This window comes from Lytechinus variegatus, chromosome 1 (assembly GCF_018143015.1).
Source record: "Lytechinus variegatus isolate NC3 chromosome 1, Lvar_3.0, whole genome shotgun sequence".
Taxonomy (NCBI): Eukaryota; Metazoa; Echinodermata; class Echinoidea; order Temnopleuroida; family Toxopneustidae; genus Lytechinus; species Lytechinus variegatus.
In genome coordinates this window covers 26996497-27018164 of record NC_054740.1, presented here as the reverse complement: position 1 = coordinate 27018164, position 21668 = coordinate 26996497, and the positions used below count along the sequence as shown (strand labels likewise).

The 21668-nt window shown below is 36.9% G+C and overlaps 2 long non-coding RNA genes across 2 annotated transcripts; both read left to right on the top strand.

The window, feature by feature from the left end:
- The first annotated feature begins 1497 nt into the window (after positions 1-1497).
- LOC121410333 lies at positions 1498-10826 on the top strand. Its single transcript, XR_005969320.1, has 4 exons — positions 1498-1592; positions 8848-8987; positions 9460-9615; positions 10651-10826. It is a non-coding gene; the product is annotated as an uncharacterized LOC121410333 (long non-coding RNA).
- Positions 10827-10847: 21 nt separating this feature from the next.
- On the top strand, positions 10848-21363 carry LOC121410327. Its single transcript, XR_005969318.1, has 5 exons — positions 10848-10977; positions 11827-11914; positions 13880-14056; positions 19271-19375; positions 20834-21363. It is a non-coding gene; the product is annotated as an uncharacterized LOC121410327 (long non-coding RNA).
- The last annotated feature ends 305 nt before the right edge of the window (positions 21364-21668 follow it).

The window sequence follows — 21668 nt, the reverse complement described above, 5'->3', positions numbered from 1 at the left end:
AAGCTTAACCTTGACAACATGCACAAAGAATGGCTGCGTTTGAAAACTTGAGGTTTGTCAGACATAGCAACGTGTGGTATGCATGAAAGGTCAATGCACAGAGCTAAAAAAATGAATTTTAAATATAGCATTGTTTGTTTACCTATACATTTTTGCACTTAATTAAATAATTTCTTCAATCGTCTTTGAAGTAAAAAATCCTGCTTTCAAATAAATGGAAATACTTTAAGCATTATTTTTGTATCTATGTGTGCAATTGTTAAAAAAAAATTATCAAAAGCAGTATACACGTTAGAGGTAGCATAATTAGGATCAAATCCGATAAATTTGCTTTTATTTGCTTTAATTTTGAAACCCCAAATATATCTTTTCAATGAAATAAGGGAAGGGATAAGAGGGAAAAGAGAGAAAAGGAAAGAAATGGAGGAGGAAGGGACAGATCGAAATTGGAAGGAAAGGGTCTGGAGGAAAAGGATGAGGAGAGTGACAAACGAAGGGAAAAGAGAGAAGAAAAAGGAAAAGATTGTATTTGTATTTTGTATTTTATTTATTTAATCACGGTTAAAAAGCTTGCTTTCAGCTAGACTCGGCTGCTTTTCAGCAAAACCGTGGAAAAAAGATAATAACAAATATGATCCACATAAAACAAGCATACAAAATGAGAACGAAAAGACAAAATAAATCAAAGCATGGGTAAAATACAATGGGCAAAAGTAGATTGGAGGAAACAAAAATGAAAAATAAATAGACGAAAATAATATACAAAGTTATATCGAAATCAAACATAAAAAATGAAGGTATATAATGCGGTATCATCAAAGGTGATCGGGGTGGAGAATTAAATTAAGAAAGTGATATGAGACGTGCAAATGTAGTCGGTTTTTTCTAACCGGGTTGTTGCGGGTAGGTTATTGAATAATTTAGAAGCTGAATAAAGGGGACCAGTGTTTTTTTTTAGATAATTAGAATGAGGCTTCGGTAATTGAATTGAATTGAATGGATACAGAGAGGTGTAAGGAAAGGAAGGGAGAGAAAGGGAGGGGCGGGGCGGAAAAGGAGGAGGGTGAGAGATGAAATAAAGGTTTCTTTCACCTCCTGCGGTGCGTTCCCTTATCTCCTCCTCCCCCATCCTTCCCTTAAAGGGAAGGATGGGGGAGGAGGAAAGGGGAGGAGGAGATAAGGGAAGGCACCGCAGGAGGTGAAAGAAAGCTGTATGTAGGGAAGTATATAATGGAAAGACTGGGAGTGAACGAAAAGGAAGGGACAAGGAAAAGACAAAAGAGAAAAGGAGATGGGAAAGATTGGGAAGGGAGGACGAGAGAAAAGAGGGAAATGGGAAGTAAAGAGAGTGAAGGGGAGAGAGGGAGATTTGAATAACATGTGGATTTAAAATAATTCATCACTGGATGGCAGGGACCGGATTGGCAGCAATTATAGTCAAATTGGACTCATTGCCGATACCATAAATTTAAAGAGCCGCGCCAAATTCAAGCCAGCGCCAAGGTAAAGGCAAAGCGGCGGATGTGTCTCTTCAATTTCATTTTGAAAGATGTTTTCCTTCTTGTAATATAATTTACAAGTGAAATTTAGAGGTGAGTATACCTGACTTACTATTATGACTAAATTGGGCATTTGGGAACCAAAGACAATGTTCGTGTCGTACTGGCTACGAACTGCTGTGGGCTTACCTTTTGTGTTTTTTTTTTCAGTCATAATCATGATAATACGCCGCTGCGGTTCCCTATTTCCGCCTCCATTCAATATTCATGCCATTCACTTGTCTTTGTACTGTCTACACTAACCCAGCGTGCCCAGCCCGGGGGGGGGGGGGGCACTCGACCAAAAAAGTGGTAGGGGGGTGCCGCGGGCGAGACAAAAAACGGGGGCCTTGGAGCGGGCTTATTGTAAAAAGGAGGGTCCTCAGAACTAGCCTGGGTCCACTCACACAACATGCGAGGTTAGTAATACTAACCTCGCACAACGCATGTGGTTTCATAGTGGACTTTGACGTTTTCATTCATCACACGAATGTGAGGGAATAAAAAACGCCAAACATTTGAGTATTTCTCCACTAATGGAAATTTGTTTTTATGATTTAACTTTTTTTTTTAATGAATTGGAAATTATTTATAAAAGTGTTTTTATCGCTTACCTCCAAGTCTCAACCAGGATACTCCGTTCGATCCGTCCTTAATACTGCGGTGGAAAGTACGCAAACAACAATCGAAAAGCAATTTTTCGTATCGAACATTCTCAATTCAAGTCGTCAGCGCATAATAGGAAATTGTACCAAAAATCAACAGGTTGCATCTCATGTATAGTGAGTGATTGTATTACCGACCGGCCTTGTATTACCGAACGCGCGCGTCATATGCGTCAGAAAATAATCAAATACGCTCAAACCTTTGCAACTTCCTTCCAAAGGGAACTTAAATAGAAAAATGATGAAAAATTATCAAAAACACAATTTCGAAGTCTTTATATCCTCAAAACAATAAAATATGGTCAAAATAGCTCATGAGTGACTTTGTTGTTTTCCCAACTTTTCCCATAGAAAACACACGTTCGGTAATACGATACCTTTTCAAGTGACCAAAATATTTCACTTGCGAAGAGGGGTCCGATTGGAAGCTGATGTCGTAAAAATGAAAAACAATTTCGGCAAAATTTCTGCATATTTATATTTTGTAGGTATTTGTGTATTTATGATGAAAGTTTGGTGAATTTTATTGGAATAATGTGTTTGACATGATCAAATTCATGAAAAGTGTTCGGTAATACGATCCACTACCATATATACTTATTGGTAAAGTACGCCATCTTTTGACAAGATGATGATGAAAGTGGATTGAACGAGCAAGAAAATAATGCTGATCGCCTAGAATGCAGCTAGCTTGCAACACCGTAAACAAAGGTACGGTAGGCACTTAAGAACCAAGTTTGAAAGGACACTCGTAAAATTACGTCACTCTCGCGATGAATAATCATTAGATCGTGGTCGTGCGTGTTCAATAAAAACTCTCTGCATGCATGCACTCAGTGTGTATTGAACACGCACGACCACGATCTAATGAATATTCATCGGCGAGAGTGACATAATTTTACGAGTATCCTTTCAAACTTGGTTCTTAAGTGCCTACCGACTTTGAAATAATATCGCGCGCCCTCTTTAGGCAAAAGTTGATATCAACGCTGATCAAGAGGCATCTACGTGAAGATCACGAAAAATGCTCTTATTTTATTCAAAACAACACCAAACAGAATTCAACAAACGATCCATATGGTTCGGTAAGTGTCATAGAATAAATATAATGCTTAGCTACGATGTAAAGTCATAGTTATTTTAGTAAAAAGGGTGTGAAAGATTCGCGTGCACCAGGTGCATATGAATCCTTCACACACGAGACGATTTGAAACCATGAGTGCCTGGGGCGTTGTGGGGAGTGAAAGTTATATACTGTACGTAGCTCACTCCCCACTAACGCCTGGGATTCCTCCCTAGGCCTATACGGTACTTCCCCACATACGGGTACAAAACCAGAAACTTTCGCCCCCGAGAATTCTACTTTCCCTCTAAAAGATCTAGCCCTAAAACATGTACATGGGGTCCAACTTCATTTCCAACATTTCAGCGATATTGATTTCATTTTTAAAGAAGAATTCATTAAAAAAACGAGAGATTTGTTTTGAAAAGATGGAAAGAGCTTACTTCCGTGTTTACGTCGCCATCTTGATTTCTTTGTCTTCCGCTTGGCGACAGCACGCAAATCGCGGGATTTGCGTGCTGTCGCCAAGCGGAAGACAAAGAAATCAAGATGGCGACGTAAACACGGAAGTAAGCTCTTTCCATCTTTTCAAAACAAATCTCTCGTTTTTTTAATGAATTCTTCTTTAAAAATGAAATCAATATCGCTGAAATGTTGGAAATGAAGTTGGACCCCATGTACATGTTTTAGGGCTAGATCTTTTAGAGGGAAAGTAGAATTCTCGGGGGCGAAAGTTTCTGGTTTTGTACCCGTATGTGGGGAAGTATAGGGAGGAATCCCAGGCGTTAGTGGGGAGTGAGCTACGTACAGTATATAACTTTCACTCCCCACAACGCCCCAGGCTACTCAGAACGGGCTTCGAAACTACAATTTTGTGAAAACGGAGGTCCTTGGAACAGATCGCCAGCGTGTGAGTACGTGCGTATGCACCCCTATGGAACAGGTATGCGTGCATGATGCAGCTAGCGCGGCCTCTGCCGGGTGCGCTCGGGCAGAGACGATGGTCGGACAGCGCTTGGCGGCCGCTTTTCACCAAAATTGCAGCAGATCAGTGCGACCGGAACGGCGTAACGAAAAATATGCGAAGCTTTGGAGCGGATTTCTTTCTTCTTTTTTCTCGATAAGAACAAAATGCTATGCCATGGAGCGGCTTTCTTTTTTTTTTCTCAATAAGACAAAAATGCTATGCCTTGGAACGGAAATTTGGCTGTAAAAATGGGGGTCCCCTCCGCGGCACATACCCACTATGCATTATATACCGGGGTGCCCAGAGAGCTCTGGCCTGCGAAGCGTGCCGAGAAGCTCCGTGGGTTATTTGTATACAAGCCGCCTACCGGTACGCGTGTACTTTTTTTGAGTGATACCTGCCGATCTCCGAACAGCGGAGGAACTGAAACGAGACATAGTCCAGTCATTTAACTTTTCACTTGGAACAAATTGCAACAGAATTCATTCCAATGCAGAACATTTCTTTGACTTGAGGTCCATAGAACTAGAAGACTATCCAGAAAATCCGAATAGGGGAAAGAATTTCTTCTTCTGGAAACAGTACAGTCCACCGTCTGGTTAGCCTGGAGGCGTCTGGGGAGTGAAAGTCATATACTGTACATATGGTCACTCCCCACTGACGCCTGGGACCCCTACCTATATTCCCCCACGTACGGGTACAAAACCAGAAACTTTCGCCCCCGAGAATTCTACTTTCCCTCTAAAAGATCTAGCCCTAAAACATGTACATGGGGTCCAACTTCATTTCCAACATTTCTGCGATATTGATTTCATTTTTAAAGAAGAATTCATTAAAAAAATGAGAGATTTGTTATGAAAAGATGGGAAGAGCTTATGGCCGTGTTTACGTCGCCATCTTGATTTCTTTGTCTTCCGCTTGGCGACAGCAGGCAAATCGCGCGATTTCATCACTGAAAATTTCATCAAAATCGGATGTAAAATAAGAAAGTTATAATATTTTTAAGTTTCGCTTACTGTAATTTCACAAAACGGTTATGTGCACATCCTGTTCGGTATGCAAATGAGGGGACCAATGACATCACCCACTCACTATTTCTTTTGTATTGTTAAATATGAGATATTTAGATTTTCTCATCATTGTCATGTGAAATGAAAATTAATTCCTCCCTGAACATGTGGAATTCCATTATTTCAACATTTTGTGGTTCAGGCAAGGAGGTCTTTATTGTCTAATTCATAAAAAATTGAAATATTGTATAATTCAAACAATAAAAAACAAAAGAAATGGTGAGTGAGTGACATCATCGACTCTCCCATTTGCTCTCAATGAGTTGAGCATAGAACTGTTTTGTGACAAATAAGCGAAACTTTAAATATCATAATTTTCTTATTTTACATCCGATTTTGATGAAATTTTCAGCATTATTCATGTTTGATTTTACTCTATTTATTTCAGCCAACTGTTTTCTGGGATGGACTTGACCTTTAACCCTAATTCTCCCGGGGGGGCTATAATGGCCCCCTCTCAACAATTTACGCGATATATCTGCCGCGCAAAATTTTTGGACCTCGCCGCTCTCTGACGTTTTACTTTCAAGTCTTGTGCAAAGTTTGAGAACAAATTTGTGATGCCCAAGTACGCGGTTACGACATTACGCAACATTATGTAAGTGCATGTCAGACCCAAAATTGCTCAAAAAAGTGATTTCATGTACAAATCCAATGCAAATTGTGTATTTAGCCAAAATTCATAAATGTATCATTATTTCTACATTTATACAATCTGCGGCCGAGATCTTGGGGGGGGGCCAAAATGCCCCCCAGGAATGACAAGAATCAAAATACCCCTGGATATTTAGGGTCACTCACCCCTTTTCTGCATTTTGCCAATTTATGGGAAAATCGGTCAATCTGGAGCCCCTGAAGAGGGAAGGGGTCGATGCGCTGATAAACGAAATCCATTCATCTTTAAAGTGATTGGTTAACATTGGTTTGACTTTTAAAAAATCTGAGCTAGAAGGTCACACTTTTCACATGTGTCTGTAATATGTTCTAAAAATGAAGCCCAGAAAAAATTGCATTCGAAAATGATTATTAAGTGCTTCAAAAATTGAAATATAAAGTGACCGGAAAAAACATCTTAATTTCATCTCATACACTTATGTGTACTATTTAGGTGTCTATAAGACGCCTATTTACAAAATCGGGGCTTACCTTGTAGTTTAAGCTTTTTATTCTCAATAATGGTTGTTTTCAGGGTTTATTAGTTGTAATACATGCACTTGTACACATGTTTCATCTTGGTTTGATAATTTTTTTAATTGGCTGCTCACAAAGTTAAACAATACCTTTAAGTGGTTTCAAATAATAAGGGACTTTACCCTATAGCAGAAATGCCATTTGCCTGAATAGGGGGGGGGGGGTCAAAAACTGCGATTTTGTTTTAATAAAGAAGGAAAATAGGCAAAAAGTATGGGGAGACTTCGGGAACCCCTGAGGGGTTAGGCTTTGCTGAGCCTGCACTTCTTTATGTGTAGCTGATAAAGGAAAATCTACTTTTTTTCATCTCTAAGTGGTTACGAAACAATGAAAATGGTTTGCTATATATCAGAAAAATATTTTTGCATCAATGAAGGCTCCGAATTGGTAGATTTTTCCATAAATAAGCAAAATATGGAAAAGGGGTGGATGACTTCGGCAAACCCCTGAGAGGTAGGGTTTGCTGTGACAGGACTTCTTTGTATGTAGCAGATAGAGGAAAATCTAAATTTTGTCTCGCCCACCAGAGGTGAAGGCGAGACTAAGGGATCCAAATGTCGTCCGTCGTCCGTCCGTCACAAATCTAATGACACATAACTCCACAACCGTAAGTCGCTTTTCAACCAAACTTGAATGGTAGATGGACTTGGGGGACCTGCATGTTATGCTGCAGTTGGAGGTCACATGGTAAGGTCAAAGGTCATTTTCAGGTCAACGTTAAAGTTTACATGCAAGACTCTCTTATGACACCTAAGTTGACCTAACTCCGCAACCATAGGTTGCTTTTCAACCAAACTTGGATGGTAGATGGACTTTGGGGCCCTGCATGATATGCTGCAGTCGGAGGTCACATCATAAGGTAAAGGTCATTTTCAGGTCAACGTTAAAGTTTACATGAAAGACTCTCTTATGACACCTAACTCCGCAACCGTAGGTCGCTTTTCAACCAAACTTGGATGGTAGATGGACTTGGGGGACCTGCATGATATGCTGCAGTCGGAGGTCACATCGTAAGGTCAAAGGTCATTTTCAGGTCAACGTTAAAGTTTACATGCAAGACTCTCTTATGACACCTAACTCCACAACCGTAAGTCGCTTTTCAACCAAACTTGGATGGTAGATGGACTTGGGGGACCTGCATGTTATGCTGCAGTCGGAGGTCACATGATAAGGTCAAAGGTCATTTTCAGGTCAACCTTACCTAACTCCGCAACCATAAGGTGCTTTTCAACCAAACTTGGATGGTAGATGGACTTGGGGGACCTGCATGTTATGCTGTAGTCCGAGGTCACACGATAAGGTCAAAGGTCATTTTCAGGTCAACCTTATCTAACTCCGCAACCGTAAGGTGCTTTTCAACCAAACTTGGATGGTAGATTGACTTGGGATACCTGCATGTTATGCTGCAGTCGGGGGTCACATGATAAGGTCAAAGGTCATTTTCAGGTCAACATTAAAATTTACGTGCAAGGCTCTTAAGGCAAGTGTTATTCCATCCCAGTCATATTACAATGAAGTTTCGATACAATTCTGTTGCATGCTCTCGCGAATCACGATATTTCTGGTTATTTTCATACGTGGGCGAGACACAAAATTGCTTTTGCCTTGTGTTATCTCCAAGTGGTTACAAAACAACAAAAGTGGTCTAATGCAAAGGAGGAAATGCCTTTTACCTCAGTGGGCTCCAAGATGACGAATTTTCCAAGAAATGGGCAAAATACGCAAAAGGGGTGGGGTGATTTCGGCAGACCCCTGAGGGGTAGGATTTGCTGTGCCATCACTTCTTTATATGTAGCTGATAGAGAAAAGCATACTCTCTTGCCTCCAAGTGATTTCAAGACAATAAAAGTCGTTTTTCTCTGTAGCAAAACACCACTTTGTCACATTGGGAGCTCCAAAAAGCACAATATTTTAATAGTTAAGCTACAGATAAGGGGGGTAAATTCGACAGGCTATTGTGGGAATATGCTTTAATGTTCTTGAACCTAATTGCATGCAGCATGCAGAGCAATGCACCCTCTAACTTTTCAAAGAGATTTCATTATCATAAAAGTTGTTTAAATATGTAGAAAAAGCCCTTCGCCCACATATCAATTTAAGAAATATACACCTTTCTATCGCTATACGCACACAAGTATTTATGGGTGTTAGTCACACCAACAAAGGCGAGGCAAGACCGATTTGATCTATTGTACTCTCTTTAAAGGCATGCCAGCGATCGCATTGTAGTCGATATAAAAAGTGTGATTGATGTCACATTTTTGCAATATTGAGTAATACATTCGGATGTATTTGCCCTTAATCTGAGCTAGTTAAGACATTAATACTGTTTTTTCTTGCTTGTTTCATCAAGTCCTACAGATTCAGACTGGAATTCTAACATGTACGCCTTTAATACCGCTTGACTGTGGTACCTTTATTCACCCGCTCAGCTCAACATCGACGTTTCCAAGAAATTTCCAGCCCATATTCATTTCAACAAATCAGAAAAGGGTGAGTAAACCATGATTATTCGAAAATGCAACCCCTCACAAAACAAGACAACAAAATAATGACATCCAGTCTCTATAAATACCAATCTTTGGAGAAGGAGTCGCAACCAAACATCCATTCATGAAGTTAACGTGGGGTTGTCACGTAGAGATAAAGATAAATTGCTCAACATTTCTGTTGAGCGAAATGGGAATATTAAAATTCAAAATCATTTGTATATTTGGTTTATTATTTTCCAATTAATTTTTGCTTTATTGTTCATGCAGGCCGGCTCCACAGATTTTGGGCGAAATTCTCTTTTTACTGCAACTGAAGTAGATTATCTTAGTATTTTTCCGTAGATTTATGGAACAGAATTTCATGTTTCATTCTGTCTTCATATTTGGGCACAGATGGGAGAGCAGTATAGAGAATAAATTGCATATTAATTTTCACTATTGATTCATAAATTCTTTTTGATTTTATAATTCAGGCATTTGTTTGAGATTTTACCTTGCTCTCTACGATACCCCCATCAGCCGTGTCTACTGCAGTAACTCTGTTAGATCAGCTCAGCTCACCTGCGATCCAACTCTAACGGACAATCAAGAATTCAAGCTTGTCTCAGCTTAGAACAGGTCAGAACAAGGTGAGCAAAAAAGATGGAAAAATAGCATATGATAAAATACTTTCTGTTCTCTAGCTTTGATGTGATCTGATTAGCAAAGAAATTGTTCGGCCGCCATAAATTCATTATCAGCTCTGAGTCAGCCTAGTCAAAGAACTTCCATATATCTCTTTCTATCTTCTGTTGGATTCGTAGTCACAATAATTCATTAAAGGAATGATCCGGGCTGAAAGTTTATATAGTTTAATAAATAGAGAAGAATTCACTGAGCGAAATGCCGAAAATTTCATCAAAATCAGATAGCAAATAACAAAGTTATTGAATTTTAAATTTAGCAATATTTTGTGAAAACAGTCGTCATGAATATTCATTAGGTGGGCTGATGATGTCACATTCTCCACTTGTTCTTTGGTATTCTATTATATGAAATTAGGTTTATTCAAATTTTTTCCTTCAAGAACTAGAAAAAGTTGGATTGATTCAAATTTAGTGCATTAGATATTTACTGCTGCAACTTATTTCAATATAAGGGAGACATATTATTTACACAAGTATGAAATAATGGAAAAATTATGATTTTATATAATAACATAAGAGAACGGAAAGTAGAGATGTGACATCATCAGCCCACCTAATGAAAAGTCATGATCACTGTTTTCATAAAATATTGCTTAACTTTAAACTTCAATAGATTTATTATTTGTTATCCGATTTTGATGAAATTTTCGGCATCTATTAAGCTATCCAAACTTTCAGCGCGGACCATCCCTTTAAGATGTACTTGTCATCATCAGGAGTCACATTCTGTAGTACAGCAGGTAAATTTATAGTTTTCACAGAATGGCGAAGCTATAGGGCACCGTTGATACAAACTCATACTTTATTTCTTATAAGATTGAAGCAGAAGGGAATCGCAATAAACAATCAATTTGAGCAACAAATTCATACTTTATTTTATATCATCTAAAATTGAAGCAGAATGGAAATGCAGTTAGCAATCAACTTGGGCCATTTCGTAATTAATCTACATGTATGTATGTATTTTGTTCAATTCAGTGTGACGCCCACAGAATTGAACTGCTATGAAGCCCCGACCACCAGTACCAATTTCATCAGCCCATCACCCCGACGACTTGATGGCAGCAGCTCCAGACATCAGGTCAGGGGCCTGTTTCATAAAGAGTTACAAGTAACATTGCCATTATGGCAACTACCATGATGTGAAGGCTCGACAGCCAATCACAATCGAGATTTCCATGGAAGTTACAATAATGGCAAAGTTACGATAGTTGTTAGTCTGTATGAAACGGGCCCCTGATCATCAGCACAGCTCACCTGCTAAGCTCGGACGCAAAGCAACCAGATCGATCAGAACAATTCAAGGTAAGGAAAATTGTAATTATATGAATATCGCATCCGATGTGCACAGTACAAGAAAGCTACATAGGTACCAATCCATTCAAGAATTGAGTTGAACTATTGAACTTGATATATTCCAATATAATTATACATGGCTTTGTTCCAGCTGTGGCTCTGTCTTGTCGTCTAATATAGTCGGAATGGTTTTGAAAAATGTTGGGAGGGGTTTCTTTGATGACCTTTGACCCTCAAACCATAATATGTGAATGGGTATTTAATTGCTCTTTCAGTAGCCTTTTAAAAATGCTTAAATAAAAAAGTTTCGAGTTTGCTACTAGGGGAGACTGTAACTTGGCAACCATTTGACCTTGGTATAAAAGTGACACATGCACATGAGTTCATTATGCGATCGATCCTCACTCGAGTTGAGGCTCTGTGCAATCCATTGCACGAAGCCGTTAGGCTCTGTGAGAAACTTTTGGGAATAATTTGGATCAAAATCGAAGGGGTCTGGGTAACTTAACCAGTGCCGGCCACACAGAAACGTTGTTAGCCTGTAAACAGAGTGCTGACAGTAAGCCCAGTCACATGTTTTGGATTGTGAAGTCAAAACATTTATCTCAATGTGCAAGTAATGCATTGTAGTATCATTAGGCTTCGCTGCCACATTATCCGTTGTAACAGGGCCTCTGTTTTAATAGCGCATTGTTAGTCCTAACAACTTTGCGGTCAGAACAGCTGATTTGATGTCAACTGACCCAAGTGTAATATTTGATGCACAATCTTTACTACATGTGTACCATAATGAAAAGTGTGATTCATATGAGATTTGTTTGGAAGTTTATACCCTCTTATTTCGTTCATTTCATTTAGCGCTCTTGGAAGGAGTACATCACTAGCACACAGTCCACAGCATTTTCAAGAGGCAGATGATCAGCAACTGTAAAACAGGACTCTAGAGGTAAATATTTGTTATATCATTTTATTTCTGATGAAAACTGGATGTGTAGTATTCATCTTTAAAACTCCAAAATTAAAGAATAAAAACAATGGGTTTATTCCTTCAACAAAAGAAATAAGTCTAAAAGGCAAAATAATGAGCGAACTGACTTTGTTAAGTGTCTACATAAGCACCTGTGACATGCACGCCAACACTGCTTAACGGTCGCCAGCATGGGGGAAGGGTGGTCATTGCTATGAAAGAGTTACAATATTTCGTATTCATCAAACCAATGGGTTTATTCCACCAACAAAAGAAATAAGTCTAAAAGGCAAAATAATGAGCGAACTGACTTTGTTAAGTGTCCGGATAAGCACCTGTGACATGCACGCCAACACTGCTTAATGATGCACGGTCGCCAGCTTGGCGGAATGGTGGTCATTGCTATGAAAGAGTTACAATATTTCTTGTATTCCATCAACAAAAGAAATAAGTCTAAAAGGTAAAATAATGAGCGAACTGACTTTGTTAAGTGTCTGGATAAGCACCTGTGACATGCACGCCAACACTGCTTAATGATGCACGGTCGCCAGCTTGGCGGAATGGTGGTCATTGCTATCAAAGGGTTACAATATTTCGTATTCATCAAACCAATGGGTTTATTCCATCATCAAAGGAAATAAGTCTGAAAGGCAAGATAATGAGCGAACTGACTTTGTCAAGTATCCGTATAAGCACCTGTGACATGCACGCCAACACTGCTTAATGATGCACGGTCGCCAGCTTGGCGGAATGGTGGTCATTGCTATGAAAGAGTTACAATATTTCGTATTCATCAAACCAATGGGTTTATTCCATCAACAAAAGAAATAAGTCTAAAAGGCAAAATAATGAGCGAACTGACTTTGTTGAGTGTCTGGATAAGCACCTGTGACATGCACGCCAACACTGCTTAATGATGCACGGTCGCCAGCTTGGCGGAATGGTGGTCATTGCTATGAAAGAGTTACAATGTTTGGTATTCATCAAACTTGAGCATAAATTTTATTTGTTATCTTGCACTTTGTTATTAAAGGGGAATCAAGCTGTGGTCATAAAATATTGTGATTGAATGGAGAATATTAAATAAAACGTAATGGTGAAGTTCGAAAGAAAGTTATTGCTGCTATAAAGTTGAGATCCCTATAAAGACTGTAGATTTCAAATTCGCAACTCTGGAAATAAATTTTGACAAGGGGCAAGGACAACTTTCCTCATAGGCCATGTAGTTAATTATCAGGGATTTGCGGTTTTCTCCTAAGAACCCATTCCTCCGGGGTAATAATCTAAATACAACCCAGAAAGTATATTGTTTTATGTCCTCATAAAAGAAAAATACAAGTTTAAGTAAAACTTAAAAAAAAGATGTTTTAGCCATTTCATGAATTGGATTACATGGAATCGTAGTCCTTGCCTTACATCATTATGACATCTCATATGCGGCCGATTTGAAGTCTCCATGGATATGGAAATTACTAATTTTACAATTTTTTATAGAATTTCACAACTTTTGAAAAGTCATAAATTTTTTTGTTTGGCCAATATTGCTCAAACTTTCACCTAGCAACTTGTCTGATTTTTCTTTCTCTAAAAACATGTTTTATTTGAGTTGGATTTCCCTTTAGATGTAAAAGATTGTTAATATAGCCATAAATGTACTTTGGATAATCGAATGTCTGGAATCAGTAATCAACATGTGGCAAAAATCTGATAGTGCAAAAAGTAGTATTTGTCTGCTGATGATTGAATGCATTGATTGAGTTTTACTCCCAGGCCTGAATAGTACATGTATGCCTTGTTTATGTATAATTTCGCTAAAAGGCAAAACAAGATCTTACATGTAGGTGCATTTGACATGGATTTAATTTCAATTTCTTTCATTTTATGTGAAAAAAAATGATAAACGAGAATTAAATTCTATCTAAAATTTATGTTTTTTGTCTGCAGCAAGCACAGAGTGCTATCCACAAGGGCAAACTCATTCATCTGGCAGAAGTGACTCAACAGGAAGGATGGAATATTGAGCTAGATTATAAAGATGTCATCGTCATGATGGAGGATGAACTTGACAGTCTCGGGTCAAAGGTCAAGAAAATGCCCAGAAATATACTGCCAGAACAAGTGGTAAGTTGAGCAGTGTTAATGATTATCATTCACATCATAGGGTATATTAGCATACGTGATTAATTTGTCTGTGCGATATTAGAGTATATTGCGCCAAAATCTAATGAATTCCCCATATAGGCAACTTGTTGTGCAGTGTTATACAAATAATGTGCATTTATGAATATATTGTTGGGGTGCAGTGCACTTGCTGGTACTAACATTATGCAACAACCATGAGGTGTTCGTGCCAAGTGCTTTTGTGAATACCTATACCTGCATCGCCATTAACATCACAGGTTTGAAAATTTCATTATTTTTTATTTGTTAAACTGGTTAAAATATTGGGAGATTATTACATAGAATTGAGCCTTAATTAAAAAAAAATGGAAGATTGTGTAATTGAAATATGATGAAAACAAGGGTGAATATTATGGTTATTTTTAGTATAAATGCTATAATTCATTTTAGAATAATCATAAAATCATCAAAAATCAAACTCGCATAGAGCTGAATATTTCATCAAAATCGGATGTAAAATAAGAAATTTATGCTTTTTTATAGTTTCGCCTATTTTTCACAAACAGTGATATGCACAACTTAGTGACATGCAAATGAGACAGTCAGTGATATACCTCACTCATTTTTTCTTTGGTTTGTTATTGTTTGAATAATACAATATTTAATTCTTAACAGATTTGACCATAAGGACCAACTTGACTGAACCATATAGTATTTAACAATGTGAATTCCACATGTTCATGGAGAAAATAATCATTGTTTCACTTGACAATGAGGAGAAAATTAGAATATTTCATACTTCTCACAAAAAAAAATAGTGAGTGGATGATGTCATCACTCTCCTCTACCGACCAGGATGTGCATACATGTATAACTGCTTTGTGAATTTAAGCAAAACTTCAAAATGCCAAAACTTTCTTATTCTACATCCGATTTTGATGAAATTTCCAGTTATGCTTGTTGGATTTTTCTCTTTTTATTCAAACCAACTTTTTGTTGGGGTGGACTTGTCCTTTAAGAATCCTTGCAATATTTTTAGTTGCTATTGAAGCCCCAAAGGCTGACACAATAGTTATGTATGTGATGATATGGGAATGGTATAACAATCGTAGGACTTTGGGGGGAAGAAACTTAAGTTTATATAAAATACCATTACTTTTTGACACTGTTATACATTGTACATAAGCTATGTACATGTTTTGTGCAAGACATTTTGTCATCTAAATGGATACCTATAATAGTAGAATAAATATCTTTATTCTTATACATGGTCATTTTCAAACGTGAGTGACACGACAATCGGAGAGGTTTAAGGGCTCATATCTTCAAACTTAAAGGTTATGAATCAATCATGACTACTATATTATATACAATGTAGGACTGGCATGGGCCACTACGAGTTTGATTTGAATTCAACAATTTGTTTAGTAGATATGATTAAAAAACGGTGCGTGAGTGACACGACAAATTTTGGACATGGGTTTCTGACCACTAACACATATGGTTGGATTCGTGCCCAAGTAGTTGTCATGGAGTACTGTGAGTACCAGTAAATGGACATATATAGTGTACCTATCTAACACATATAGTCAAAATCAATCAAACCTTCTCTATGGAAAATGGTACCCTCCTATATACCGTGAGTGACACGACATCCAAAACGTGAGTGACACGACAAGTGCAAAAATACAACATTTATCTCAACATTGAAGTATTTTTTGCATGATGTAGAAGAGTAAAATACCATTAACCAAAAAACAAGCATAATTACATAATAAATGCTTTCTTTTAAGTTCATAATATGTCATCCTGATGTTTTATTATTGGTTTATGGTCATATTTGCCCATCAACTCACATTCCCTATACCATACCAAATTGTCACACTAGGGCTTCTACCACTCTCCTCTTTAGGAGGAGGAGGGGGCACTTGAAGGAGGTGTTATGAGGTCTTGGCATTGACATCAACTCAAACATTCTTTTTGTGGCCTGATATCATTCAAAACTTTAACTCTTTCTCCCTATCTGAATATGAAAGTTTACAGGTTCATACAATTCAGCATCCACAACGGATGGAATAATTTTTCCTTGTAAGAAAGGTATTCTCAATAATCACTCACATCATCTGGCATGGTCTGGTAGCCAATGATGTCGTGTATGACTCCCTTTTCTTGAAATATTGGATTTCAATATTATCCTCCTTTAATATTTTTATAGGCATTGTCCAAATAGGACATGGCAGTTTAAATGTCTTTTTTGGTACCAAACCACAATCACGTTGCTGCACACTTCAGATGGACTATCAGCAAATCGCCTTGAGAAAATTGGAAATTCAACTCAACAAACATAGGTTTTCTCCTGAACACTGCTTGTATGTGGACCCTCCCAAGGCATTACATGAAGGCACTGTACCAAAATTCAGAGCTATGCTTTTTGCTCGAATTTGTAAGCGCCTTTTCATTGCTAATTATTTGATCATATACCATACCACGGGAATCCAGGGAAAGCCACAAGGTGAAAGACGCAGTCAGTACCTGATTCTTGCAGTCTGCTACTATAGCAACTACAAGTCATTAGCCTTTCCTTTTCTAAGCCCTTGGATGTCACACTAAAATCCAACTCAACATCCCAACCAGGCTCCCTTTACACCTCAATAGCTTTTTTCCCTCGAGGTCCAGCTCTGTTCTTATCAGTGTACCCCCCCCAAAAAAAAAGTACATGGCAACCCATCCAAAGTTGCTCAAATCAAAATGCGGTCTCGGTTGGGACTTGTTAGGACCTCCATGAACATGCATCATTTTGTTGTAATGAATATGTGTAAATGCATATCTGCTCTGAACACACATCGGCCCACTTACGGTAGTTTGCTGTTCAGACCCTACATGTAGTTAATCACTAGCGTTATGAATGGTGGCCGAACAAATAATGATTTTGAACTTGGCATGTAGCTGCTTCAAGCAATATCGAAAATGTTCTATCAAATCTCAGTACATTCTCACCTGAAATGTTTGTTTTCTTGCAAATTTGTTTATTTCATGTCCTGGAATACAAGCTTTATGGCAAATGAAAAGGTTGATTTAATCAATCAGAAGGAAAAGAAAAATATTTTCTTTTCCAAATTTGAAAAATGTTTGGTGTTCATGGTGAGCTCTTATATCTCATGTACATGTACACTACTTTACCACTAAAATTTCTGCAAATTTCAAAAAAGGATCCGTGAGTTTTCTAGCCGAGTATAACAAAGAAATAACATTACTCAAAAGAAAGGTGAACTTTCTGCTTATTTCTGTAAATGGAGACAGAGAATGTTCGAGTAATACCTAGGTATGACTTGAACCATCACCATCACCAATCCTTTATGCATTGTAAATATGTCCATTGCTTAAGTATAGTGGTTTTTCTCTTGATACATTCATAATTTTGTGTTGATTGATTATGTTGTTATATTCTTAATCACATGCATTCACCAAAATATGAATTAGGATCCGAGTCTTCACACCAATGGAAAATTGTCAGGATTTTTTAAACCAAGGCAACCACGGAGAGGAGAGAAAATAGATGAACTCAATGTCAAATTCAATATTTCCATAAAAAGGAGTAAAATTAGGAAGATGGAGGAAATTATTAGCCTAAAATAGGCCTAAATGATGTCAGGAACAACATTTTGACTGTATCCCTGGTAAAACGCTTCAAAAATTACTGGATGTCCTTTTTTATACACAATATAATACCGTGAGTGACACGACATTTCGTGAGTGACACGACATTGTGAGTGACACGACACAACTTTGACAGTTAATTTTAGCTTTACCTTAACACATTGGACCAAGTTACTTTATATACAATAAGGTACAGATAAACTGTATTTGCTCCAGTACTGGAATAAAATAATTTTCAGAATACACAGCTAGAGAAAACTTTTTGCATTTAAAACGTGAGTGACACGACAACCAGTTTTGAAAACTTCGAAACCCAATTTTTTTCAGAAAAACACTTCACAGAATTTTTTTTTGCTTTTTAGGAGTTAGATACAATACACAGCTTGTATCTTGCCAACAAATGTGCTTCTAATACAAATTTTATATTGTGATAGGCAATATGTGAATTTTAATGCAAAAATCAACATTTTGCAACATTTAATTTCCCTTGCATAAAATTTACTGTATCTCAAGACATAGTTAATAATTTTATGTAAATGAAATGGAAAAATATAATTTAAGATGTCTAGTTTAAAAAAACATTGAAGCCTAATGATTTCTAGCAAGTTTTAATTTTCACCCCCATGTCCATTTTTGTTTGAAAATGACCACATGTAGTTCTATTTTCTTTAAAGGGATGGTCCAGGCTGGAGATATTTCTATCTCAATAAATAAATTGAAATTCATAGAGCAAAATGCTGAAAATTTGATCAAAATCGGATAACAAATAATGAAGTTATTGAATTTTAAAGATTTGCATTATTGCGGTGGAACAGTTCTAGGCATGTCCTGAATATTCATTAAGTGGGCTGATGATGTTATATCCCACTTGTATTTTATTATATGAAATTAGGTTTATTCAAATTTTTTTTACCAAGAACTAAAACAATTGGATTGAAAACTGATAAGGTGCGTTAGTTATTTATTGCCGCAACGTATGTCATCATAATGGAGACACATCATTTACGCATGTATGAAAAAAATGAAAAATTTATAATTTCATATAATAAGAAAAAGAAAAGTGGGGATGTGACATTATCAGTCTACCTCATGAATATTCATGATGTGCATATAACTGTTTTCACAAAATATTCATAAACTTTAAAATTCAATATCTTTGTTATTTGTTAACCGATTTTGATCAAATTTTCAGCATTTTGCTCTGTGAATTTTACTCTATTTTATTCATATGTAAAATATTTTCAGCCCGAACCAACTTTTGTTGTTGACATTGTTGGCTTTCCATAGTTTTGGTTGATGGCATCAATCGCAACTCCTTGTAAGACAGGGCCCATTTTCTCATTTTGACAAATACTCAGAATGTGTGTATGCTTTGGAAATATCCAGTCATTCAGTTGATTATGCATCAATTCCACAAGTTAAATTTCGATGGCATCAGTTCTAAAAAGGCATTAGTGCCATTCTTGTTGTTATGGTTAATTAGTAACAAAAAAAAAACCCAAAGCATTTAATATATCACTTGGCATATTATCATTGATCATTTCAACAATACTTTAGCTATAATAACAAGAGAGAGTGCTAGGAGAGGGACAGATGGATTCAGAAACAACTCTTCCCCGGAGGCTAAGGAGACGGTGAAGGCTGTGAAAGCACTGGTTGAACGTAAGTCAAGAGCATGCTTCCTGCTATACAGCCAGTAGACTTGATTACCCTGCATTAATCTTAACTCTTTTGGTTACAATTATTCTATTTCTGTTTTTAAAATATGCTAGAATTTTCTCCACAAAGTGATTTCTAGGTTATCATCGTTAGGAAATATTAAAGCTGAGGTCCCATATTTTTTTATTTTTAAAGGAAATTAACCCTGGTTTAACTGAGCTATTTTAGACAACAGATAGACTCACCCCTTCAGGTTTCGGCCACTAATTGCATAATTGCCAGAAAATTTGAATGCGTGTAGAGCCGGATCTAAACTTCAAGACTGTGTAGTAAAATTCTCAAAAGATAAATTGTTTATACTTTCTATTTGATCTATTATGCAAATAAGTGTTTAAAATTTGCTCTAAAAATAATTTTTTAATGTTTTTGCCTTTAGTTTACCTTACAAAACAAGTAGAGTGCTAAGTTTGGGTGAAATTTTCTAATTTTTCCAATAACTGATATCTACCAAGAAATTGGAAAAACATGATTGATGTCCTATGTATTTTATTGATTTTAAAATCTTCTATATTTCTTTGTCTTTTGAACCTTTGTGTTTTTACCATTTTATCGCTTAACTTTGTTGGGACACTTTTGCGATCATAAATAGTACAAAATTAATCCATTTAAACTTGCAAAATAAGAACAATCATACATTTATGATTTTTTTTGTTGAAAACACTATTTGCATCATGAAATCATGTTTTTGAGCAATATTTGGTCTGACATGCACCATTATTTCAGAACCCCTTACCCGGGTGTTGCACTGTTGGTCTCAAAATATGCACAAAACTTTGAAAGTAAAAAAGTCAGCGAGCAATAAAAAAATTTGCGTGGCTGCGGAGTCATGAAATATGTCGAGGGGAGGGGGTCAGTTTGACTCCTGTCAAATTTTTGTTATTTCCATTCCACTGTGTATTGTTTGTAATGTTTCAGATACATATATTTTTATAACCCTCTTTTTTGTCCAATGTGTATTCAATAAAAACAAAGCTGAAATGTGATATCACACAACATATCCATAAAATTTTTGATACTATTATTTGTTGCATTTAAGATGGACATAACTAACTTTCTTTGTGTGCAATAAAGAATAAGGCTCATTTGTGGGAAAAGACACAAATCACCTCACTGCTACCCACTCATACAATGGATAACAAAAACCATATCTACTTCCAAACTGATGTGGAAGCACAATAGATGACATATGTCTAAAGAGAGTTAGCTGACACATATCAAGGCTTCATGTGTAAAAGACTAAGTACACTAAACTATGAAGAATGATAGGCATCTACCATTAGTACATTTGTTCCAATGCAAACTTTTAATTTTTTAATACTAGTTCCAGAGTATGATGAATGCTTTTAAAGAAAGAAAATGTTGTTGAAATGATATTTTTTTTCTTTCACTTTACACCTACAGTCTATTTCTCAGTGTACAACATGATCCACCCCCTATCTGGTGTTAACCATCTTCCAAGCATCAATGAGACAGATAGTCAAGCAGAGATGAGGACATGACACCAATCTTCAAGTCTTCATCTGCACGGAATGTCTGGTGTGAACAGATATTGGCCTTTACTAAAGTATGGTCACTGTGAGAATGGATTTTACACCACACTCTTCATATACACCCCCATCTTGTGTTAATAATGCTTCTAGTATACAGTATATAATTTGCTCTTGACACCAGTAATTATCTACACTCTATGTCTGGTGTTAGCCCTATTTTTCAGATCAAGTCTTTACCAATAGGGAGTAGATAATGTTTGCTTTTATTTGTTCTGCTATGTGGAACATTACTCCATGAATATCTAGAATATGGTTAACCCTATACCTATTTTTTTTTTTTTGGGGGGGGTCTTCAGACTGAATGAACTAAATATCAGTTCAGATTTCATTTCAATTATTGAAAACATTTTTAGTATCAAATATGTGACTTGCATATACATGTATGCATTCATTTCGGTACTTGTGAACCCATTTTGATATTTTGAGATGTATTTATGATGACTTTGTGTAGCTTGAAGGAGCAGGTCCAAGCTATTATTTTTTTTGCTGATAGTTAAAGGATAATTTTAGAATTTGTGGAGTTAATAGTTTACAACTTTATCTTAATGAAGTTTGTATTTGTGTTTATATTAAGCTTAATATTCTGCATATAAAGTGGATCCAAATTTTTCCAGTTTTTCCCCAATCGGTTTGATCTCTAGTTTTCACCCTGGATCTACTTGTCTTGTCGTAGAACTGGTCCGGGG